This window comes from Schistocerca americana, chromosome 9, assembly GCF_021461395.2.
Source record: "Schistocerca americana isolate TAMUIC-IGC-003095 chromosome 9, iqSchAmer2.1, whole genome shotgun sequence".
In the NCBI taxonomy this organism is placed as follows: domain Eukaryota; kingdom Metazoa; phylum Arthropoda; class Insecta; order Orthoptera; family Acrididae; genus Schistocerca; species Schistocerca americana.
Window position 1 is genome coordinate 151632009 of NC_060127.1, and position 26490 is coordinate 151658498.

Below are 26490 nucleotides of genomic sequence, written 5' to 3' on the forward strand. Positions count from 1 at the left end.
GACATCACACAACACCCACTCATCACGTTTATCAAGATTTAGATTAGTTTGACGTGGAGTTATAATCGGCGCAAGAACGATGGGACACAGCATCTCCGAGGTAGCGATGAAGTGCAGATGTTCACATACGACCATTTCGCGAGTGTACCTTGAATATTAGGAATCCGGTAAAATATCAAATCTCCGACATCGCTGCAGCCGGAAAAAGATCCTGCTAGAACTGGGCTAACGACGACTGAAGAGAATCGTTCAACACGACGGAAGTGCAACACTTCCACAAATTGCTACAGATTTTAATGCTGGGCCATCAACAAGCGTCAGCATGCAAACCACTCAACGAAAAATCATCGATATGGGATTTCGGAGCCGAAGGCCCACTCTTGTACCCTTGGTGAATGCACGGTGCAAAGCTTTACGCCTCGCCTGGGTCCGTCTACATTGACATTGGACTATTGATGACTGGAAACGTGTTGCCTTGTCGCACGAGTCTCGTTTCAGATTGTATCGAGCGGATGGACACGTACGGGTATGGAGATAACCTCATGAATCCATGGATTTTGCATGTGAGCAAGAGACTGTTGAAGCTGGTGGAGTCTCTGTAATGGTGTGGGGCGTGTGCAGTTGTAGTAATATGGGACCCCTGACACGTGCGTAAGCACCCCGTCTGATCACCTGCACCCAGTCATGTTCATTGTGCATTCCGACGAACTTGGGCAATTCCAACAGGACAGTGTAATACCCCACACGTCCAGAATTAGTACAGAGTGTCTCCAGAAACACTCCTTTGCGTTTCAACACTTCCCCTAGCCCCCAAACTCCCCAGTTATGAACATTATTGAGCATATCTGGGATGCCTTGCAGCGTGCTGCTCAGAAAAGATCTTCACCCCTTGTACTGTTATGGATTTATTGACAGCCTTGCATGGTGTCAGTTCCCTTCAGCACTGTTTCAGACATTAGTCGAGTCCATGCTATGTTGTATTGCGGTAGTTCTGCGTGCTCGCGGGGGTCCTGCACGATATTAGGAAAGTGTACGAGTTTCTTTGGCTCGTCCGTGTAAAATGAGGACAAATTCAAGTTGCTTTCTCTCAGGCATAAACATATGGTTTCTCTCGCAGTTGGAAAATCAAAAAACTTACCCGATGCACTGAAAGACCTGAGTTGAAACAAGGCCCCGGGAGTAGACAACATTCCATTAGAACTACTGACGGCCTTGGGAGAGCCAGTCCTGACAAAACTCTAATCTGATGAGCAAGATGTATGAGAGAGGCGAAATACCCTCAGACTTCAAGAAGAATATAATACTTCCAATCCCAAAGAAAGCAGGTGTTGCCAGATGTAAAAATTACCGAACAATCCGTTTAATGAGTCACAGCTGCAAAATACTAAAGCGAATTCTTTACAGACGAATGGGAAAACTAGTAGAAGCCAACCTTGGGGAAGATCAGTTTGGATTCCGTAGAAATATTGGAACATGAGAGGCAATACTGACCCTACGATTTATCTTAGAAGAAAGATTAAGGAAAGGCAAACCTAAGTTTCTAGCAATTGTTAACTTAGAGAAAGCTTTTGACAATGTTGACTGGAGTACTCTCTTTCAAATTCTGAAGGTGGCAGGGGTAAAATACAGGGAGCGAAAGGCTATTTACAATTTGTACAGAAACCAGATGGCAGTTATAAGACTCGAGGGACATGAAAGGAAAGCAGTGGTTGGGAAGGGAGTGAGACAGGGTTGTAGCCTCTCCCCGATGTTATTCAATCTGTATATTGAGCAAGCAGTAAAGGAAACAAAAGATCTTATTCAATCTGTATATTGAGTAAGCAGTAAAGGAAACAAAAGAAAGATTCGGAGTAGGTATTAAAATCCATGGAGAAGAAATAAAAACTTTGACGTTCGCCGATGACATTGTAATTCTGTCAGAGACAGCAAAGGACTTGGAACAGCAGTTGAACGGAACCGACAGTGTCTTGAAAGGAGGATATAAGATGAATATCAACAAAAGCAAAACGAGGATAATGGAATGTAGTCGAATTAAGTCGGGTGATGCTGAGGGAATTAGATTAGGAAATGAGACATGTAAAGTAGTAAAGGAGTTTTGCTATTTGGGGAGCAAAATAACTGATGATGGTCGAAGTAGAGAACATATAAAATGTAGACTGGCAATGGCAAGGAAAGCGTTTGTGAAGAAGAGAAATTTGTTTACATCGAGTATAGATTTGTCAGGAAGTCGTTTCTGAAAGTATTTGTATGGAGTGTAGCCATGTATGGAAGGGAGACGTGGACGATAGATAGTTTGGACAAGAAGAGAATAGAAGCTTTCGAAATGTGGTGCTACAGAAGAATGCTGAAGATTAGATGGGTAGATCACATAACTATTGAGGAGGTATTGAATAGAATTGGGTAGAAGAGGAGTTCGTGGCACAACTTGACATTAAGAAGGGACGGGTTGCTAGGACATGTTCTGAGGCATCAAGGGATCACAAATTTGGCATTGGAGGGAAGCATGGAAAGTAAAAATCGTAGAGGGAGACCAAGAGATGAATACACTAAGCAGATTCAGAAGGATGTAGGTTGCAGTAAGTACTGGGAGATGAAGAAGCTCGCACAGGATAGAGTAGCATGGAGAACTGCATCAAACTAGTCTCAGGAGTGAAGACCACAACAACAAGCCAATGATTAACTATAGGAGAATTACAAGAAACTAACGAAACCAGTAATTGATCAAAATCAAACGAAAGTAATTTTTAACGTAAGCTTTCAGTTTTCGAATGAGTCAAAAGGCACTACGCTTTCTACGTCCATTTACAAATTCGGTACTAGTGAACGTGTTAACATTTCGCTTACCAGCCGCCAAGGCCACACGCATTTTCCACTGCACAACGAACGCTTAGCTTTAGGTTGATAAATGCTGCTGATGCAGAAGAGTAGAGCAGCGAGAGTGATTTGTCAGCAACAGGTTTATCGGCCAGTGAAAGGCCTGTCGCGCAGAAACTCTTTACACGATGCCGTTGCTTTCTGGAAGCAGCCGGACGAGTACCTTTATGGCTGCTCGACGTGCAACAGTTGCGGCGGCCTCGAGCTGTGCGGCTGTCTGTAATGAAGCAATTAACGTAAATGTTATTTGCTGATAAAAAAATTAAATTCTTCGTGATTCTATTTTATGGCGGCGATCGTCAATCGAAACTGGTGCGTCAGGGAATGGCGTCTTCCAGATGTGATGACATGCAGCACCAGGACTTATTAATTACACCGGTTGCCGCTGACGTGTCGACGTTCGGCCTTGGTGTCACATAAATCGATGATATCGTGCCAACATTCTTTCGGAAGTGCAGCTGAATCGCGGAGAGAAAGAAACAGCGTAAGCCAAATGTGTGAGGCTAGTTGATTCAGGTTATGTGGAATGCGTCCTCGCCTGACATTTAGCCCAATTGATGTAGCGTGATGCAAATGGAGATTCTAGTGTCGCCGAACAAAATATACCGGGGCGCAGAACCTAAAAACGAAAGTAGCTTCCGCATCATGTATTACTGTTGAGTAACATAACATGATGAAGGATGTACCATTCACAGAATTAACTGCTACATACGGGTTGTTCAAAAAGTCTCTCCGCAGTGCCGTGTGATTGTTAGCCGCGCGTGCCGTATGATTGTTCGCCTGCCTGGGTTACTTCCCTTGCAGGTGGACTCTCCCAACATTGCACTGTTTCGTTTATCTCAGCCAGCGTCAGAATTATCGTTGGTGTGTGTCGTTACGCGCTGACGTGAACATTTAAGTTTAGATCCTTTGTCTGTTTGTTTCGTTTTTGTCACTGTTCAAAATGCTAACCATTGAAGATCGTGTGTTTGTAGTCGAACAGCTGTTCAAAGCTGGCGGTAAATACACAGATTCAGTTCGTCAAACATTTAATTCAGTTTTCCTGGAGACAACACACCCACATCGCGATACTGTGCGAGATTTGATGAACAAATTTCGAAGTACGGGTTGAGTGACAGATCCACCGAAAAGTGGTCGTCCTAGTGTTTTGTCCGAGGATAAACTGCTCGATATTTCCTATAAAACGTCAATGAGTCCGAACAAGGCAGTAATAAAACTCGGCCAGGAAATCGATGTGTCAGAATCGCCCACACAACTGTAAGGAAAAAATTAGAACTTTTCCCATGCAAAGTGACAGTCGTGCAAGAACTGCAAAATACTGATCATCGCCCACCAGAATGCGAGTCCAGTGAGCTAACCGGTGCGCCGCCTCGACCGCTCCATGCCGCTCTGTCTTGCGAAAATCTCTTCATATCCGAATAACTACTGCAACTTGCATCCTTCTGAATCTCCTTACTGCATTCACCACTTGGTCTCCCTCTACCATTCCGACCCCCCTCCCCCCCCCCCCCTCCTCATCGCCCCTCCTAAACACTTCCCTCCAACACTGAGTTGGTGCCCTTAGTTTCTAATAATGTGACCTATCAACCAGTCCCCTCTTCGAGGCAGACTGTGTCACAAATTTCTTTTCTCCTCAGTTCTATTCCATGCCTCCTTATTAGTTACGTAAACTATCCCATCGTAAGCATAGCACCACCCACTATCCGCAGACAAGTAGCCGCCGAGATCGAAAGATCAAAACAAAAGAATGATCCTCGACACCTAATGCATAAGCACCGAAAAGAACGTGTCCGGCTGAAATCCCGCAGGAGTTTCATTGAAACTACTGAAGAGCTCGCCACCAAGCCCGTCGCAAGGCGGCTATCTCTTTGGGAAGAAATGGTGCCACACTCCACAATGGAACTACTTGAGGGGGGATCTACAGGATTTCAACTACCTTTTACAACTTGGAGGTCATTAAACCGGCTGCGCACTGGAGTAACCGGGTGTAAATCAAACCTATTTAAATGGGGTTACAGTGATAGCCATAGGTGTGAATGCGGACCAATACAGGACTTGGACCACCTACTGATATGCCCAGATATGTCTATAACATGCACTAAAGATGATATTTTGAAAGTCAATGACAAAGCAAACTACGTTGCTAAGTACTGGGAAGGGAAGATATAATTGGTGCATCCGGATACGGAAGAAGAAGAAGAAGTTACGTGGTCTACCCAGCTGATCTTCCAGCATTCTCTGTAGCGCCACATTTCTAACTTCTATTCTGTCTTCTTGTCTACACTATGCATCATGCATGTTTCACTTCCATACAATTACTTTCAGAAAATACTTCCAAACAGACAAATCTATATTTCCTGTTAACAAAAAATGGCTCTGAGCACTATGGGACTTAACATCTGATGTCATCAGTCCCCTAGACTTAGAACTACGTAAACCTAACTAAGCTAAGGACATCACACACATTCATGCCCGAGGCAAGTTTCGAACCTGCGACCGTAGCACCCGCATGGTTCCGGACTGAAGCGCCTAGAACCGCTCGGCCAAAGCAGCCGGCTGCCGTTAACGAACTTCTCTTGTATTCAGAAACGCTTATCTTGCCATTGCCATTTTATATCCTATCTATTATGGCCATCATCTGTTACTGTACTATCCAAATAGCAAAACTCGGCTATTGCTGTGGTGTCAGTTATCTCCAACACTGCTTCAGACATTAGTCGATTCCATGCCTCGTTGATTTGCGGATCTTCTGCGTGCTCGCGGGGGCCCTACACGATATTAGGCAGGTGTACCAGTTTCTTTCGCTCTTCAGTGTATATCCGCCATTCAGCGGTTCTCTCAAAAGTCTTTTGTTGTCTACGACAGAATTATAATGTCGCCGGCTAACCTCGAAGTTTTATTTCTTCTCTTGAACTTTAATTTCTGCTCCAAATTTCTCTTTGATTTCCATCACTGCTTGCTGAGTGCAGATTGAATAACATCCGGGATTGGGTATTCCCTTGTCTCACTCCTTTCTCAATCACTGCTTCCATTTCATGGCCTTTCTAACAATACGACCACCTGCAATGTAGGTTAGAAATCAGATTAATAATGTTGCTCACGCAGCATATGTTCGCTTTATCGGGCAACAACAAAGTTATTGACTGTGGATGGTATCGTCAGAATAGAAATAATGAAGTCATTGTAAAAAAGTCATTAATTTTGGCACTTATCTTGAATGGATTCCCAAGTTGATTTCGTCGATGTTGTTTCGGATCATCTTGTTGATTCTAGGGTGATTCCACTTTGACTGCTAGAAGGTCCAGATCTGTATTTTAGCAATATTTGAAGACCTAACAAATGCGTTTTTCAGGAAATTCTTAATGATCAAACAATCCCAGATCAGAACAATGGTATGGTAGAAATAATTTTTTGACTTGCTGTTAACGATCCACATATTTATTAAACTTCTTGTAAATACACATATACTTCTTCTTAATTATCACATCATCAAGAAAACAGTTTTGCATCAAGCTTCATATATTTAATTTCCACTTTAACCAAACACAAGATTTGGCTGTTCTTTTACAAAGCGAAATAACAACTTAACTTCTGATGAGTGAAACAAAGATTGCTCCGTGCGCATTCGCACCAAAACGGTTACAAGTAAGTCAAAGATTATGACAGTCTCACAGAAATGAATACACACAAGAACCATATCACTGTAATATGTCGATACATCGGAGTACCTATACATTAATAAAACCAAATTTGAATATTGTCACAAAAATATGTCTGTTACTTCGCAGAAAAGTAGTGCGATATTACTGGTATCGACAACTGGGGTTGGAGTGCCGTAATGGTCACGCAAATAAGGAACCATTACACCTTCGAGTCTTATAAGTGCCGTCTGGTTTCTGTACAAGTTTTAAATAGCCTTTCGCTCTCTGTATTTTACCCCTCCGACCTTCAGAATTTCAAAGAGAGTATTCCAGGTGTAATGGTACTTGAATTACGTAACCATTACGGCACCTCACCTCAGCTTCTCGATACCAGCAATATTCTACTGTGTTTCTGTAGAATAGTTAACATCTTTCTGTGACAACATTCAGATTTGATTTCCTTAATGTAGAGGTACTTCGATACATCGATACGTATATATTGCAATGATATTATTCTTATGTGTATTCTTTCTTTTGTCACTCTGATCATTGACGTACTTGTAACTCTGATTTTTTGGCGCGTAAGCGGTTATTAGAGAGTCAAGCTTTGGTCGTCATGTTAAAAGGACGCAAATTGTAGTCAGTTTATGAAATGCGAACTTTAACAGTGAGGAAGATATTTTCAAGTATGTTTTATATCGTGAAGTGATGTTTTAGAATGAGTTACGTGATATTGGAACGAAAGCATCAGAGCTTGGAATCATCACTACCTAGCTTTTCGACGATTGAGCCATGAGTTCACATCGAGACCAGCGTAGGAAACACGAAAAGATGAGTGCCTAGTTTATCCATTATTTCAAATGGTTCAAATGGCTCTGAGCACTATGGGACTCAACTTCTCAGGTCATTAGTCCCCTAGAACGTAGAACTACTTAAACCTAACTAACCTAAGGATATCACACATATCCATGCCCGAGGCAGGATTCGAACCTGCGACCTTAGCGGTCGCGCTGTTCCAGACTGCAGCGCCTAGAACCACATGGCCACTGCGGCCGGCATTACTTCAAGAAATGACTTTATTAACTGTGCTCTAATGACACCTGCCACATAATATAACTTTGTTGTTGCCCGAAAGTGCAATATTTAGCAACGTGAGCAGCACTACAATCATAAGTAATTTTTGACCTTTGCTGTGGTAGAGATGTTAGACACACAGCACTGTCGAAAGCTTTCTCTAAATCTACAACTGCTCTAAATGCAGGATTACCTTTCATTAACCTGTCTTCTAAGATACGTAAGTCGTAGGGTCAGTATTTCGTCGCGTGTACCTACATTTTTCCTGAATGCAAACAAATCTACGCCCGGGTCGTCTTCTACTAGTTTTTCCATTCTTCTGTAAAGAATCCATGTTACTACACTCCTGGAAATTGAAATAAGAACACCGGGAATTCATTGTCCCAGGAAGGGGAAACTTTATTGGCACATTCCTGGGGTCAGATACATCACATGATCACACTGACAGAACAACAGGCACATACACACAGGCAACAGAGCATGCACAATGTCGGCACTAGTACAGTGTATATCCACCTTTCGCAGCAATGCAGGCTGCTATTCTCCCATGGAGACGATCGTAGAGATGCTGGATGTAGTCCTGTGGAACGGCTTGCCATGCCATTTCCACCTGGCGCCTCAGTTGGACCAGCGTTCGTGCTGGACGTGCAGACCGCGTGAGACGACGCTTCATCCAGTCTCATACATGCTCAATGGGGGACAGATCCGGAGATCTTGCTGGCCAGGGTAGTTGACTTACACCTTCTAGAGCACGTTGGGTGGCACGGGATACATGCGGACGTGCATTGTCCTGTTGGAACAGCAAGTTCCCTTGCCGGTCTAGGAATGGTAGAACGATGGGTTCGATGACGGTTTGGATGTACCGTGCACTATTCAGTGTCCCCTCGACGATCACCAGTGGTGTACGGCCAGTGTAGGAGATCGCTCCCCACACCATGATGCCGGGTGTTGGCCCTGTGTGCCTCGGTCGTATGCAGTCCTGATTGTGGCGCTCACCTGCACGGCGCCAAACACGCATACGACCATCATTGGCACCAAGGCAGAAGCGACTCTCATCGCTGAAGACGACACGTCTCCATTCGTCCCTCCATTCACGCCTGTCGCGACACCACTAGAGGCGGGCTGCACGATGTTGGGGCGTGAGCGGAAGACGGCCTAACGGTGTGCGGGACCGTAGCCCAGCTTCATGGAGACGGTTGCGAATGGTCCTCGCCGATACCCCAGGAGCAACAGTGTCCCTAATTTGCTGGGAAGTGGCGGTGCGGTCCCCTACGGCACTGCGTAGGATCCTACGGTCTTGGCGTGCATCCGTGCGTCGCTGCGGTCCGGTCCCAGGTCGACGGGCACGTGCACCTTCCGCCGACCACTGGCGACAACATCGATGTACTGTGGAGACCTCACGCCCCACGTGTTGAGCAATTCGGCGGTACGTCCACCCGGCCTCCCGCATGCCCACTATACGCCCTCGCTCAAAGTCCGTCAACTGCACATACGGTTCACGTCCACGCTGTCGCGGCATGCTACCAGTGTTAAAGACTGCGATGGAGCTCCGTATGCCACGGCAAACTGGCTGACACTGACGGCGGCGGTGCACAAATGCTGCGCAGCTAGCGCCATTCGACGGCCAACACCGCGGTTCCTGGTGTGTCCGCTGTGCCGTGCGTGTGATCATTGCTTGTACAGCCCTCTCGCAGTGTCCGGAGCAAGTATGGTGGGTCTGACACACCGGTGTCAATGTGTTCTTTTTCCCATTTCCAGGAGTGTATTTTGCAACCACGATATGTTAAACTGATACTATGGCAATATTCATACCTGTCAGCACCAGCTCTCTCTGGAAGAGGAATGATTATAATCTTTTGGAAGTCTGAGAGTATTTCCCGTGTCTCATATATCTTGCGTACCACAACTCGTAACAGGCGGTTAAGTGATCTGTCACCGCTGAAGGATAAGACGACGTGCAGTAGTTTGTGCACGCCGATCGTTTGTACCTGCCAGTCTCAGTAAGATGGACGATCTGGAGAAGTGGAGGAATGGCAGAAAACAGCTATCGCAGATCCACGTGCCCACGGCCGCTCCGTGACCGAAGATGCCCGGTTTGTTGATGTGTCTACGCCGATTGTCCAGCATGTCCTCAAGGGATGGTGTGCCACTCGATCTAACACGGCATCAGGACAGTGGTCATTAACTCTATGACGTTTACTTCCAAAAAATTATGGGGGTCATCCTCACCTCTTGGTGAAATGTGGTGGGATCCCCTTTTTAACTTCACTCCAATGAAACATTATTACGACTGAATAGTATCTATTTACTTGACTGGAAACCTTAGGGCGGGAGAAGTCGCTTCCTCTACATTTTTACGCAGTTATCTTCCAAATATCCAGGTATAAAATTTATTCCAAATTTAGTTCTCACGTCTACAAAACAAACTGAGTGGAAGTTGCAGTTCATAATCATACTCCGTGTGCCTCTCGATGTCGAAGTCAGCACTTGGAATAAAATTTCTGTGGCTCTGCAGAATTCCGGCCATCGTCGACTCTGAAAATTCTGAAAATAGTCAGAGGTGCAGTCCTAGGCTGTAGGGAAGCCGTATTAGGTGCTATGACATTGCAGCATCGGAATCATTGTTCTAACAACCCTACCACAACTAATAATAATGATTGTGGTGTTGCTCACGCTGCTAAATATTGCATTTTCGGGCAACAACAAAATTATTATGTGGCAGGTGTCATTAGAGCACAGTTAATAAAGTCATTTCATGTAATAATGAGTAAACTAGGCACTCATCTTTTCGTGTTTCCCACGCTGGTCTCGTTGTAAAATCATAGCTCAATCGTTTAAAATCTAGGTGGTGATGATTCCAAGCTCGGATGCAAACAGGCCTAGGTTTTATTCTGCTATATTCAAAAGTTTTATAGATTTGTTTCACAAACCATTCTTGAAGATTACACTTTTGCAGGACAATGGTGATGCAAAAAAGTAGTCAGCACTCCGAATTTAAGTTACACTTCTTCTTTATTACTTTTGCTGCAATATCACGTAACACACAAAACATCACTTCACAATACAAAACATACTTGAAAACACCTTCCTCACTGTTAAAGTTCACATTTTATAAGCTGACTACAATATGCGTGTTTCCAACAAGACGACCAAGACCTGACCTTTTCAAGGTCCGACTCTCTAAGTAACTAATAATCGCTTACGCACCCAAAAATCAGAGTTACAAGTACGTCAAAGATCATAGTGCCAAAAGAAAGAATACACATAAGATTAATATCATTGCAATACAAACATGTCGATGTATCAAAGTATCTCTACATTAATGAAATCAAATCTAAGAGTTGTCTCAGAAATATGTCAACTACTTTACAGAAACACAGTACAATATTGCTGGTATCGAGAGGTTGAGTTGAGGTGCCGTAATGGTAACGTAATTCAAGTACCATTACAGTGTCCAAGGTGTGTATTAATTTCGATAACAGTCAAGAAACTAATCTCCCAAAATATGCCATAAACCACCGTCGTGCGGGCTTTACTGATTTCCCAGGATACAAAGCTCCCCACGAATTACGACACACCAAATAATGTCCCGAGTGACAGACAAGGGAGAAGTAAAATAACCAAAAAATTAAACGTACCTTTTCCATTCATTAAATTATATTTTTTCGTAAATGATCTTCATAGCTACATTTCATTGTACGTCATAATCTTGTATGGGATGAATTGTTATCATAATCAACCAAATTATATTCAATATTCAAAATGGCAGGCTTACAAGAATGCCGCTAATTACAGTTCCGTTGCGATTCAACTGATTCAACTCTCTGTAACTCTAAATCAGAAGTAAGTCTATATATATATATATATATATATATATATATATATATGTGTGTGTGTGTGTGTGTGTGTGTGTGCGTGTGTGCGTGTGTGTGTGTGGTCCATTGACCGTGACCGGGCCAAATATCTCACGAAATAAGCGTCAAACGGAAAAACTACAAAGCCGAAACTAATCTAGCTTGAAGGGGGAAACCAGATGGCGCTATGGTTGAGCCGCCAGATGGCGCTGCCATAGGTCAAACGAATATCAACTGCGGTTTTTTTTTACATAGGAACCCCCATTTTTATTACATATTCGTGTAGTATGTAAAGAAATATAACTTTTTTCGCTTTGTGATAGTGAAGCTGTAATAGTCACAAACATATGGCTCACTATTTTAGACGAACAGTTGCTAACAGATAGATTTTTTAAATTAAAATACAGAACCTAGGTACGTTTGACATTTTATTTCGGTTGTTCCAATGTGATACATCTACCTTTGTGAACTTATCACTTCTGAGAACGCATGCTGTTACAGCGTGATTACCTGTAAATACCACATTAATGCAATAAATGCCCAAAATGATCTCCGTCAACCTCATTGTATTTGGCAATACGTGTAACGACATTCCTCTCAACAGCTAGTAGTTCGCCTTACGTAATGTTCGCACATGCATTGACAATGCGCTGACGCATGTTGTCAGGCGTTGTCGGTGGATCACGATAGCAAATATCCTTCAACTTTGCCCACAGAAAGAAATCCGGGGACGTCAGATCGGGTGAACGTGCGAGCCATGGTATGGTGCATCGACGACCAATCCACCTGTCATGAAATATGCTATTCAATACCGCTTCAACCGCACTCGAGCTATGTGCCGGACATCCATCATGTTGGAAGTACATCGCCATTCTGTCATGCAGTGAAACATCTTGTAGTAACATCGGTAGAACATTTACGTAGCAAATCAGCATACATTGAACCATCTAGATTGTCACCGATAAAATGGGGGCCAATTATCCTTCCTCCCATAATGCTGCACCATACATTAACCCGCCAAGGTCGCTGATGTTCCACTTGTTGCAGGCATCGTGGATTTTCCGTTGCCCAATAGTGCATATTATGCATACCGGTGTTGGTGAATGACGATTCGTCGTTAAATAGAACGCGTGCAAAAAATCTGTCATCGTCCCGTAATTTCTCTTGTTCCCAGTGGCAGAACTGTACACGACGTTCAATTCCTGGTGCATAGAAATATGATACGGGTGCAATCGATGTTGATGCAGCATTCTCAACACGACGTTTTTGAGATTCGCGATTCTCACGCAATTTGTCTGCTACTGATGTGCGGATTATCCGCGACAGCAGCTAAAACACCTACTTGGTTATCATCATTTGTTGCAGGTCGTCGTTGACGTTTCACACTTCCCATTTCCTTACATAACGAACTATCCGGCGAACGGTCCGGACACTTGGATGATGTCGTCCAGGATACCGAGCAACATACATAGCCCACACCTGTTGGGCATTTTGATCACAATAGCCACATATGAACACGATATCGACCTTTTCCGGAATTGGTAAACGGTCCATTCTAACACGGGTAAAGCATCACGAAGCAAATACCGTCCGCACTGGCGGAATGTTACGTGATACCACGTACTTATACGTTTGTAACTATTACAGCGCCATCTATCACAAAGCGAAAAAAGTGGTGCAACTAAATCATTCATATTTCTTTACGTACTACACGAATATGTAGTAAAAATGGGGGTTCCTATTTTAAAAAAAAAACGCAGTTGATATCCGTTTGACCTATGGCAGCGCCATCTAGCGGGCCAACCATAGCGCCATCTGGTTTCCCCCTTCAAGCTATACGAATTTCGTTCTTTGTAGTTTTTTCGTTTGAATCTTATTTCGTGAGACAAATCGGTAAACATATTCCTACAGTCTGACAACGATCGACGTGGGTGTAAGAGCCACCTAGCTATCATACAGTAGATATGATGTCGTAAACAACGACATGCGTGAAAAAGCGCCGCATCAGACATGCCGTTTACATTACTTCTGTTCTACAAACTCAATTCCACACAAATTTCGCAGACAGTATCCACATATGCCGATAAATGAATCCATAAAACTACTTAATGCACCACACATAGTTCAGGAGATACGACTTCATAAACACTGAAAAACTACTGGATAATGCATGCCATTTAAATTTATTACGTCTTTGCTACTAACTCTACTCGAAACATACAGACATCAAAAAACCTTTTCAATCACCTCGGTTCCGAGAGTTCCGGAATCTGCACAGAAAACTGGAAAAGATGTCAACATAAACATAACTTCCTGCCTTTTTATTGCTCATGAAAACCACACTTTGCATGTTGTACCACCAAACAGCGAGACCTTGGGATGTGGTGGTCTAGATTACTGTAAACACCGGTCGGTACCTCTACTAACCAGTAGCACGTCCTCTTGCATTGATGCAAGCCTGTATTCGTAACTGAAACAGAAGAGAATCAAAGCATTTGAGATGTGGTGCTACAGGCGAATGTTGAAAATTAGGTGAACTGATAAGGTGAGGAAGATTGAGTTTCTGCACAGAATCGGAGAGGAAAGGAATGCGTGGAAAACACTGATAAGGGCGATAGGACATCTGTTAAGATACAAGGGAATGACTTCCATGGTACTAGAGGGAGCTGTAGAGGGCAAAACCTCTAGAGGAAGAAATAGATTGGAATACATCCAGCAAATAATTGAGGACGTAGGTTGCAAGTGCTACTCTGACACAGAGAGGGTGGCACAAGAGAGGAATTCGGGGCGAGCCGCATCAAACCAGTCAGAAGACTGATGACAAAAAAAAGAGTGTATGAAAGTAATCCACCCAGTTCTTGAGGGTATTTTTGATCTATCGTTGCAACTACAAAAATGTGTTATTTTTTTCATCATACTCGTTTCGCTTTATTGAGGTAAAGCATCATCAGTGGTCTGTAATTAGGACGTTTACAGTTTGATTTGCCTTTTAGAGAGAAAAACAGTTCGTTAAGAATAGGTTGATCTAAAATTGAAACAAATGAGCCCTCGGTCACCATTATTTTCGGTCTTATTGACCAGGTTTCAATACTTCTAAGAATGCCTTCATCAGAATTAAACAATTAAAATGACCTACAACCTAGTCACAAATTTATAGGAAAAGACTTCTTTTATATAAAAAGCGTAAGTAATGACTAACAATAAAAGACAGAGGCAGTACTCACATGTCACATATAAAATAATTAACAGGCAAAAATGGCTTTAGTCACAAAATATACAAAAAGGAATGCGTGAAAGCGAGCCATTATGGGCTGCTCGTACATGTACAGACACAGGTGGCATGTCAGTACTGCCTCTGCCTTTTATTGTTAGTCAGTACTAAAATATATAATATAAAAAATGTCTTTTCCTATAAACTTGTAACTATGTTACAGGCCATTTTAATTGTTTTAATTCTGATGAAAGCACTCTTAGAAGTGCTGAAATCTGGCCAATAAGACTGAAAATATTTGTGACCGAGGGCTCATTTGTTTCAATTTTAATTTAGAAACGGTCACTGAAGCAAGCAGCCATGTTTAAAGCTTTGCGGTAGACTTGGTTTGTACTTACGGTGATTTTTCGGCTGATTTCTCGCTTACATCGGGAAATGCGGTCTGCTAGCTCATCGATGTTTATCTGTTTCTGACACTGATAATTTTCGTCTACTGTTTAGATGTTCTGCAGGACTATGCATTTTTCACACCACACAATTATGCACACCACTGGATTCTGTTTCTTTTTATACGTCAAGTACGTGTTGTTGTTTGTGTTTTTTAGTGTTGCCAAAATAATCTTTCGCTACTTCGTCTTTGACCTACAACTTTTTTTTTAAAATTACATTGCCATATGTGTGTGATTCTGTTTATGTTTCTGTGTATTTATGTACTGTGTAAGATTAGATAATCAATAACGATGTACAGTTTTTTTTTTTTTTGGGGAGGGGAAAACTGTGATGTATGAGTATCATGTATGAGTGGACATGAGTATATAGCAGACCGATGGAGTGAGAGTTAGGGGAGAAGGTGAGGAGCGAGAAGTGAAATGAAACTGTGAATGTGGGGGAGGGGGAAATTGTGGGAGAGAAGGAGGGGGTGAAGGGTGAAAAAGGCTCTTTCCTTTTTCATTTAATTTCATCAATTACTCTATAAGGAGTCTGGTTTAGAATATTTATCTAGTCATTGAGCAACTGTTTATTTTGTGTTAATGCTTTTTGTATGTGCAAATTTTCTTGGAAAGGGAGGAGGTGTCTGTCTTTACTGATGTTTATGATATTCATATTGTTTTCAATATTGTTTGGTTTATGGTGTTCTTCGTTTAGATGATACTCAAATGTTGAATGATTTGTACCGTATTAGCATGCTCTTGTATGTTGTTTATATCTTCTCACAATCTCTGCAACTGAGATGATAGGTAACACATTGTTGATATCTGTCTGGTTTTGATTTTAGTTTTGGGATGTGCTTTTGTATGAAATTTTTGTTTTGTAAGCAATGTTTATGCCTTGTTTTTGTAATTTGTTTCCTATTTTATGAGTGAATACGTTGTGGTAGGTCATTGTTGTATGCCCTTTTTTTGTAGTGCACGTTGTACGAGTTAGTGTGGTTTGGTTAGTTTTTTTCATTATTTGTCTCTATTTTCTTGTTTAGTTTGTCTACCATTGTTCCTTGTGTCCGTTTTTAATGCTATTTGTTTTATAACAGCTAACTCCTTCTGGTAATTAGAAGTGTTTAGGGGGATACTGTTGAGCCTGTTTAACATGTATCTGATTGCTGCTTGTTTGTGGGTCTGTGCGTGGTCTGAAGTTGCATTTAAGATAATGTTGCTTGTTGTGGTTTTTCTGTATATGTCAAAGTGTTTTTATTATTGTCTTTTCTTATGGTTATGCCTGAAAGGTGAGTGTGTTTTCTTGTTCTTCTTCTATTGTGAACTGAATGTTTTGTGTAGTAGTGTTTATGTCTTTGGATGATTCCTGTATTCTGTTCTTAGGTTCATTTACCATGCATATTATGTCATCCATGTATCTGTATTAGTAGAAGACATGTAGCTTTTCTTTGTTACTATGTCTCAAATAATAATTTTTCTATGTGATTCATGAAACTGTTGGCTGATGTTCCTGCGATATGTGAACCCATGGGTAAACCTTCTTGTATGTAGTATTCTTGATTGAATTGAAAATAATTTTAAGTGTGTTAATAACTGTAATAATTTTATGGTTTCATCTGTGTGTTCATACAGTAGCTGGTTGTGTGTTTTCAGGTTTTGTTCAATTGTTTTTATGGTTTCATTAATAGGGATGCAACTGTACTTACTTTCTACGTCGAAGGAGAGCAATGTTGCTGTGCCAGGGATTTTAGTGTCTATTAGATGTTCCACCAGTTGAGAGATATTTCTGATTGTTCTATCATCTTCTAGTTTATAATACTGTGTGAGCTGTGACTGCATTTGTTTACTAGTAGGTATATAGGAGCTGCTCGCAAATTTACTATTCCACGGTCTGGGTAATTTTCTTTATGGATCTTTGGTTGACATTTCATGTTGAGGGCTTGTGGTTTTTTTTGTACAGGTCCGTGTTTCTCTCTGTCTGTGAAAGTGAACTGTATGTTTTTGAGTGTTTTTTTAATATGTTTGAAATCTATTAGTTGGGTTTGATTTTAACTTTTTTATGTTGTTTTCACTGATGAAGTCTTCTGTTTTTTTCTATGTAATCTTGTGTTTTCACTCGGACAACACTATTACCTTTGTCAAATTTTGTTGTAATGTTATTTTCTGTTCGCAGTTTTTTCTTTAGATTTTTAAGCTGTGTTTCATCACAATTATTTCTGAATTTATTGTTTTCTTTTTTAATCTGTTGTGCTATGTTTTTGATTTCTTCTTTTATTAACTCCTTCTTTAGCCCTGTGTTTACACTACCCTTTTCATTTTTTTCTTTTATAGTGAGAATATATTCAGATTCTATAATGAGATGTTGCGTATGTTGCTCATTTGGTGGTGAGTCCACATTGTGTTTTAGACCTTTTGCCGGCTGCGGTGGCCGAGCGGTTCTATGCGCTTCAGTCTGGAACCGCGCGACTGCTACGGTCGCAGGTTCGACTCGTGCCTCAGGCATGGATGTGTGTGATGTCCTTAGGTTAGTTAGGTTTAAGTAATTCTAAGTTCTAGTGGACTGATGACCTCAGGTGTTGAGTCACATAGTGCTCAGAGCCATTTGAACCATTTTTAGTCCTTTTCCTAAGAGATATCTTCCGTTTTCATCTAGTGTTATGTCCATAAGATTGACAAGCCTCGGAAACAAGTTATGTGTCTGAATGTGTTTGCTGTTATGTGGTTTTGTCTGAGGCAGTTTGAGATTTTCTATTTTGCTATGCACATGCAGAGCTATAAACATAATATGACTAAAGCATAATAAGAAAATTGAAAATCTCAAATTGCTACGCACGAAACCCCATAATAGCAAACACGTGCACACACACGGTTTCTGTCCTAGGGTGATCAATCTTCCATTGTAGCAGCAGTAATTGATCTAACAACTGCACCAGACACTTGGTGTCTTATATAGGCTTTGCCGACCGCAGCGCCGTATTCTGCCTGTTTACATACCTCTTTATTTGATTACGCATGCCTATACCAGTTTTTGCCACGCGGTGTATCCTTGCGGTCTTAGGCGCCTTGTCATGGTTCGCGCGGCTCCCCTCGTCGCAGGTTCGAGTCGTTCCTTGGGCGTGGGTATGTGTGTGTCGTCCTTAGCGTAAGTTAGTTTAAGTTAGATTAAGTAGTGCGTAAGCCTAGGACCAATGACTTCATCAGTTTGGCCCCTTAGTCCTTACCACAAATGTAATTCCTATACCAGTTTCTTTGGTGTTTAAGTGTATATTTCTTGGCGTTCTGGTTGTTCTTCTGATACTTAACCATTTTCCATTTCTCATACATATTTGTTGTACATGTAACAATTAGAACAAAAGTTATAACAATATGATGACAACGAACTTTACATGTAGTATATAATTTAAAGATATCTTTTCACAGGGTCGCCATCGTCATTTATCCCTCAAAAATAAATAAACAAATAAAATGATGAAGTGTTTCTTCGAATGCTAAATGTCTGAAGATGCGTGGATCCCATGCTAGAGACTGTTTATGCAGTCATACTTTGTTAGGAAGATTGCGGTCGAATACGCTCTGTACAATTCAACCACAGTTACAGTATGCATGGCTCCCTCCTGGTGTGTGGCACTGTTCCTCATACGTCATGACATCGTCCCCCATAGTAACTGGTAATGTTGTGTCCGAATCATTTCTCTTGGTGGCTCACCGTGTAGTGGATGTGATACAGCATTGTACACGATGGTTCTGTATTCTAATCGAGAACTTGCCGAAACGCAACCGGAGACGGGCAGCGGGCAGCAACGTTGTATAAGGAGACCTATCCCCGCCGACAGTAATCACAGCATTCAATGAAACTTCCTGGCAGATTAAAACTGTGTGCCGGGCCGAGACTCGAACTCGGGACCTTTGCCTTTCGCGGGCAAGTGCTCTACCAACTGAGCTGCGTAAGCACGACTCACGCCCCTTCCTCACAGCTTTGCTTCTGCTAGTACATCCTCTCCTACCTTCCAAACTTTACAGAAGCTCTCCTGCAAACCTTGCAGAACTAGCACTCCTGAAAGAAAGGATATAGCGGAGACATGGCTTAGCCACAGCCTGGGGACATTTCGAGAATGAGATTTTCAATCTGCAGCGGAGTGTGCGCTGATGTGAAACTTCCTGGCAGATTAAAACTGTGTGTCGGACCGAGACTCGAACTCAGGACCTTTGCCTTTCGCGAGCAAGTGCTCTACCAACTGAGTTCTGCAAGGTTCGCAGGAGAGCTTCTGTAAAGATTGGACGGTAGGAGACGATGTGCTGGCAGAAGTAAAGCTGTGAGGACGGGGTGTGAGTCGTGCTTGGGTAGCTCAGTTGGTAGAGCACTTGCTTGCGAAAGGCAAAGGTCCCGAGTTCGAGTCTCGGTCCGGCACATAGTTTTAATCTGCCAGGAAGTTTCATATCAGCGCACACTCCGCTGCAGAGTGAAAATCTCATTACAGCATTCAATGTTTGCAATAGTTTTCCGCCGTTTGTCTGAGACAGGGTCGTATTAGGAAGCAGGAAACCATGAAGGTGAAACCCGAAATGCTCGGACACCAGATCTGAGGAAGGCGACCGCCGTGTCAGTACCAGGCAGTTGGCCAGCCAGTACAGGGTAAGCAAGGCGACCGTATGGAACATTCTCCATGACGACTGTTACTACCCTTATCAGCGACAGCGTGTGCAGGTCTTACTAGCGACAGACTTTCCACATCGGTATCAGTTTTGTCACTGGCTTTTTCACCAGGCAACAACGATTCCAGGATTTGTGTCATCCGTGCTATTCTCAGATGAGGCCACCTTTACGCAGAGTGGTAACTGCAACTGTTGTAATAGTCTTCTGCGGGGTAGTAAGCAGACACCTATGGTACGGTGACAGAGAAACATCAACATCGGTGCAGCCGGAATGTGTGAGCCGGTATTATTCGCTACCTTATTTTGGGAGCAGGCTTCCTTCCACGTCGCCTAACAGGCCGGAACTATCGGCGTTTCTTGCTGTTGACTTTGGCTTCGCTACTGGAAGAAATGCCATTGATGATTCAGATGTTAAAACGTGTGTGAAATCTTATGGGACTTAACTGCTAAGGTCATCAGTCCCTAAGCTTACACACTACTTAACCTAAATTATCCTAAGTGCAAACGCACACTCCCATGCCAGAGGGACGACTCGAACCTCCGTCGGGACCAGCCGCACAGTCTATGACTGCAGCGCCTGAGACCGCTCGGCTAATCCCGCGCGGCGACGTGCCATCGTGAAGCTCCTTGATGTTTGTGCTTGCTATACCATGGTACTCTTGGAATCGTGGGAGCGTAGTGACTGCATTTGATTTTAGATATCCTCGACCTTTCCTCTTGCCAGTTTGAGGACAACCGCTTTTTGAGTTTGGGTAGCATATCTATGAGACGTAGTTTATCATATTTATTGGATCCATGTAGAGATGTCTGCTTTGCTAGGGATCTACTTGTCCATTTCCAAGTATCACAGTGTGGCCTTCTTTCCACACCATCACTATGTTGCGATAGTTCCTCCGCACTTGGAAGACAACATCGGCAATAATTGCTGCAACTATGGCGTTGGTACAACGGTTACGATTGTTCCTAATCGGCTACAGGGCTGACATACTATCAGAGATGGTGGATACTGAGTCTGCTGCGCTCGTCTCTGCGAATAGTAGGGTTTCCAAACTGGCAATCATCTCGGCTGTCATGGTAGTGGGGTGTATAGATCTTTTCGTTTGTTGTGTGATACCCAACGAGCAGGCCAAGGGAGACAACCCCAACAGAAAATCCTTTATTGCGTTAGGCCTATCATGCCACTAGGAAATTCTTCATATCTTGTTTTCAAAACACAGACGAGCCTCGGAACGAACAACTCAGGATTTGATCCCACTGCGTCTTCAGTTACTGGTGCGAATGACGGGAGTCCAGATTATATTCATCAGTACAAGAAGATGAAACCAAATGGACTAAAAATAACCTAAATATTGGCACCCTTAATATATTAACCCTCAATGGAAAAATGGAAGAAATGACAGATGTACTAACAGAGAGAAAGATATTTTGGGATTAAGTAAAACGTAGTGGAAGGGGAAAGGTGAGAAGGATTTGAGAGGAGGAGGAAAACTGTACTGGAGTGGGATTAACAGGTTTGGAAGAAATGGTGGGGCAGTGATAGTGAATAAGAATGTCCAAAGCTGTATTGAAAGTGTGAGATGTATATCAGACAGGATCATAATCTTAAACCTGAGATTCCAAAAAGAAACACTAAAAGTTATCCAGATTTATGCTCATTAATTGGTATGTAGCGAAGAAGAGAAGATGGCTTTGAAAATGAGTTTAAGAACCACTTAGATAGTGAGATTAGTTTGCAGAGCCGACATTTCGTATGGCCTGTTGTAGTTTGTTGATCGCTGCGTTTCCATTTATTCACCCGCAGCAGGTGGAAATTGCTTATATATCCAAAATCTTCTGCACACACTGTAAGACGTTAATTCGCAGATTTTTTCGTTAATTTTCTCATACTCGTCGAAATGGAGTAGTAGGAGAAATTTCTTGCTGGGGACTATTCGTTGCAACTTCAGAGTGGTTCATTCGCTTGAACCGATAATACGTTGGTTGGGGCTGACATGAAAGAACCAGTAACTATACACAAGGCTTTGTACTGCATACTTTAGAGTTCCTGCAGCGTGCTTCCTCATGCTAATCCGTAGCAGAGGTGTCCGTAATTAAAGGGTGTCCTTAAAAAGAGATCGGTGTAAAGTTGTCGCTGTCCATAACTGGAGCGCCTTAGACCGCGCGGCTGCGATTGATGAGTCGATGAGTTATGTGGTTGCTACGTGATGGTGTTCCAGCTCACTTTGTCGGTGAGGTCTGAATGCATCTCAATCATGTCTTCCCTGGTCGATGGATCGGAAGAGGCGTCCAATTGCATGGCCTGCCCGTTCACCGGGTCTCAACTCGCACAATATCTGTTCATGGGGCCACCACAAAAGTATCGTATTTGCAGAGTCCATTCGAGATGTGGAGATACTGGAGCAGCGTATTCATGCTACTTTTGGCACTGTTAACTGCCGCCTGGCCGATGTGAACGTGCGAGACAGAACATGCTATGGCGCGCACACGCATATGTTGAGGAACATGGAAACCATTTTCAACACTTACTGTAACTGTGGCTGCATGGTACAGCGTGTATTAGACCACAGTCTCTGTAACAATATGTGACTGAATAAATGGCCTCAAGCGTGGAAACCATGCATTTGCGGACATTAGTTCATTAGACCTTTTTTTCCATATCCTCTCATCGGTCAGTCCCTACAGATTGTATATGTTGGAAAAAATCTCGCATTATTAATAATAAAACTAAAACTCCTACTGCATCGAAAAAAATTCCGTTACGTGGGATCTCAAATTCTGGTAAAAGCCAAGTACAGAAGTCGTTGTTGGAGAGCAGAAAAGCTTGGTGACGCAGGACTGTGCAATGTATCATATGCATTGCGTAATAACAGCAGTGATAAACGTGCTCTGTAAAAAAGAAAATGAGATTGCAGTCGGCCGCGGTAGCCGAGCGGTTCTAGGTGCTCAGTCCGGAACCGCGCGACTGCTACGGTCGCAGGTTCCAATCCTGCCTCGGGCATGGATGTCTGTGATGTCCTTATGTTAGTTAGGTTTAAGTTCTAGGGGACTGATGACCACAGCTGTTAAGTCCCATAGTGCTGAGAGCCATTTGAACCATTTCTTGAGATGGCAGGCTCGATTAGTGAGACTGTATATGTAGATTCGACAGCGTGCTGATAGCGCGTACCGTCATGTCACCAAGCTGACCACTTCCAATGGCTTAATTAGCTGAAAACATATAAATCGTTCACAGTTATTAGGACAAAATCATAAAGATTATATAAATGGATAAAATTAGGTGTATTTCTTGTTATAAGTATATGACAAAATTAAATATAGAATCTCCTTCTCTGCACACCAATTCGAGAGAGCGAAACAGGAAGCAAAAGACAAGTATTGAAACACGAGTAAGTCGTGCATCAATTTTTTTTTTTTTTTTATAAGAACAGATGATTCACGTACCTTACACCGATTTTATCATATTCGCTTTAGTCGACAACAGCGTTAATGGTCTCTGGTTGCGCAGCTCACAAGGAATGCTGCGTTGTCAACTCGGCTGAAAGTGCATGGACAGCAAGTATATTACGCCCAAGCACCTTGGCAACGTCGCATATCGGCTCGTCTGAATCAGTCTCACGTTTGAAGAACGAGTGCACTTAAAAATATGGTCCCTTGCCTCTTTGTAAACCGCTTGGCGTCTTCTAGGTGTTTCATCCATCTTGAAAAAACTCACAGAACACACAGAATACCACGGAAATCAGTCAATCGTAGTTTTGCACAAGCAAAACACGCTAAAACTCTAAATATGACGGAGGTTTACACAGTGCGGAACGTGTGAACACAGTGTGATGTGATTGGCTAGCTTTGCAGCCGTCTACTGCGCATACCCTCGCCAGAGGCCACAGACGCTGTTGCAGGCTGCAGTAATGTAGACCTTGGAGGATATTTATGTGGGTGACCTTAAATAACGAATCGTTGCAGCAAGTACTACATGTAATCTCTCTAGTGCTTTGCAATGTCTTTGGCATATTCTAGTCTTGCTCTGTTACTACCTTTTTCCATCTGTACTGCTCTTTGCTGCGCCATATGTGTCCCACTACGATACCTCTTTACCCACGAAGACGCTTCCACAGATTTGTTTGCTCAAATACATTTTAGTATTTCTTCGTACTTTATCTCCCCACACAATTATTTGATGCCAGTTGACGAAATGAAAATGTGTACGTATTGTGGGAAATCTAAATTCACGTGAAAAACAGTTTTATACAGAGAAGTAACGCCCCATATAATTGAATAATACCTATAGAGCTGAATGCTAATCGGCATAAAAAGGGAGACAGGGATAATGTTGACAATCTTAGACCCAATTCTATGCCATCGGTATTTGCTAAAGTTATCGAGAAGGTTGTGTATACAGGGTTACTGGAGCATTTAAATTCACATAATTTGCTGTCAAATGTACAGTTTGGTTTTAGAAATGGTTTAACAACTGAAAACGCTGTATTCTATTTTCTCTGTGAGGTTCTGGACGGATTAAATATAAGGTTGCGAACGCTAGGTGTTTTCTTTGATTTAACGAAGGCTTTTGACTGTGTTGACCACAAAATATTACTGCAGAAGTTGGACCATTATGCAGTACGGGGAGTAGCTTACAATTGGTTCGCCTCTTACTTTAAGAACAGAAAGCAGAAGGTATTTCTCCGCAATATTGAGAGTGGTAGTGATGTTCAGTCCCAACAGAGCACTGTTAAGTGGGGCGTTCCCCAAGGGTCGGCGCTGGGGCCACTACTGTTTCTTATTTATGTAAATGATATGCCCTCCAGTACGACAGGTGATTCAAAAATATTTCTGTTTGCTGATGACACCAGCTTGGTAGTGAAGGGTCTTGTGTGTAATATTGAAACAGAATCAAATAATATAGTTCATGAAATAAGTTCGTGGCTTGTGGAAAATAATTTGATGCTAAATCACCGTAAGACTCAGTTTTTACAGTTTCTAACTCACAATTCAACAAGAACCGATATTTTGATCAGATAGAACGGGCATATTATAAGCGAGACGGAACAGTTCAAGTTACTAGGCGTTTGGATAGATAGTAAGCTGTTGTGGAAAGCCCATGTTCAGGATCTTGTTCAGAAACTAAATGCTGCTTTATTTACGATTAGAACAGTATCTGAGATAAGTGACAGTTCAACACGAAAAGTAGTCTACTTCGCATATTTTCATACGCTCATGTCGTACAGTGTTATTTTTTGGGAAGGCATCAAGGGATCACAAATTTAGCATTGGAGGGCAGCGTGGAGGGTAAAAATCGTAGAGGGAGAGCAAGAGATGAATGCACTAAGCAGATTCAGAAGGATGTATGTTGCAGTAAGTACTGGGAGATGAAGCAGCCTGCACAGGATAGGGTAGCATGGAGAGCTGCATCAAACCAGTCTCAGGACTGAAGACCACAACAACAACAACAACAACAACAATTCTTCTGACTCAAAAAGAGTATTTTTGGCTCAGAAATGGGCTGTTCGAGCTACATGTGGTGTAAGTTCTAGAACCTCTTGTCGACCCCTATTCAATAGTCTGGGAATTCTCACTTAACCCTCACAGTATATATTTTCTTTAATGTCGTTTGTTGTTAGCAATATTAGCTTATTCCCAAGAGTTAGCAGCTTTCACTCAGTTAATACTAGGAAGAAATCAAATCTGCATGTGGAATGCACTCCCTTGACTCTTGTGCAGAAAGGAGTGCAGCATTCTGCTGCATCCATTTTCAATAAGCTACCACAAGAACTCAAAACTCTTAACAGTAGCCCAAACACTTTTAAGTCTAAACTGAAGAGTTTCCTCATGGCTCACTCCTATTCTGTCGAGGAGTTCCTGGAAGAGCTACAAAATTAAGCAAATTCCAGTGTTACATTGTTGATTTTCTTTATTTAAACTTACGACTTGTCGCCTGAATATGTTTCTTATATTTCATTTTATCAGTTTCTACTATCGTGTTATAATTTAATGTATTGACTCGTTCCACGACCATGGCGACTTTTCCTTAATTTGATCCCTCGGAGAAATTAAATAAATAAATAAAATAAAAAATAAAATAAAATCATTTCATTGTCTTCAGGTAGCTGCTCTTCTGGAACGGTAGTGCATAGAGGCACATTTGACATTACTTTTCGACGAACAGGTGTCAGAGGTCACTGGTAATGTATTCTTGTTATTTTTCTTTCCAAAAGCATGCTTAGTTTTAAGTCGTGTCCTCCACTTTCATGCGGAGAGTATGTGTCGATGAAAGTTGCAGCAGAGAAATTAGAGTTGTATGTCAGACAAGCAGTACGACACGGATCTTGGCCGTTTGCTGATTATAAAAGACCGATTGGTGTGCTATCCGTGGCTACGTTGCGAGAAAAATGCGAATTATCTGGTTAGGAGGCGTAGCTGACTTCAGTGGAATATTGTTATAATCATTACGAATATATCTGAAATGTAAACTTCAGTCAACGTCTAAATGTACGATGTTTATTCTCATACATGATCACAATTACAAGTGACAACACACATTCCTCAAGTGCTACACCTGGATCTCAGGATGCTTGTTCCAGGTGCTTTGAAGCTGTGATTCTCTCGAAAAATAATTCAAATGCTTATGTCACTCACGGTTATCGAAAAACGATAAACATTCTGTGCCGTATATAAATTATGACTGTAGTGATGTACTGTATTTTATCCTGCTTCTCAAGATGTGATACTGAACAGTACTGTATTGTGTAAGTATTCAA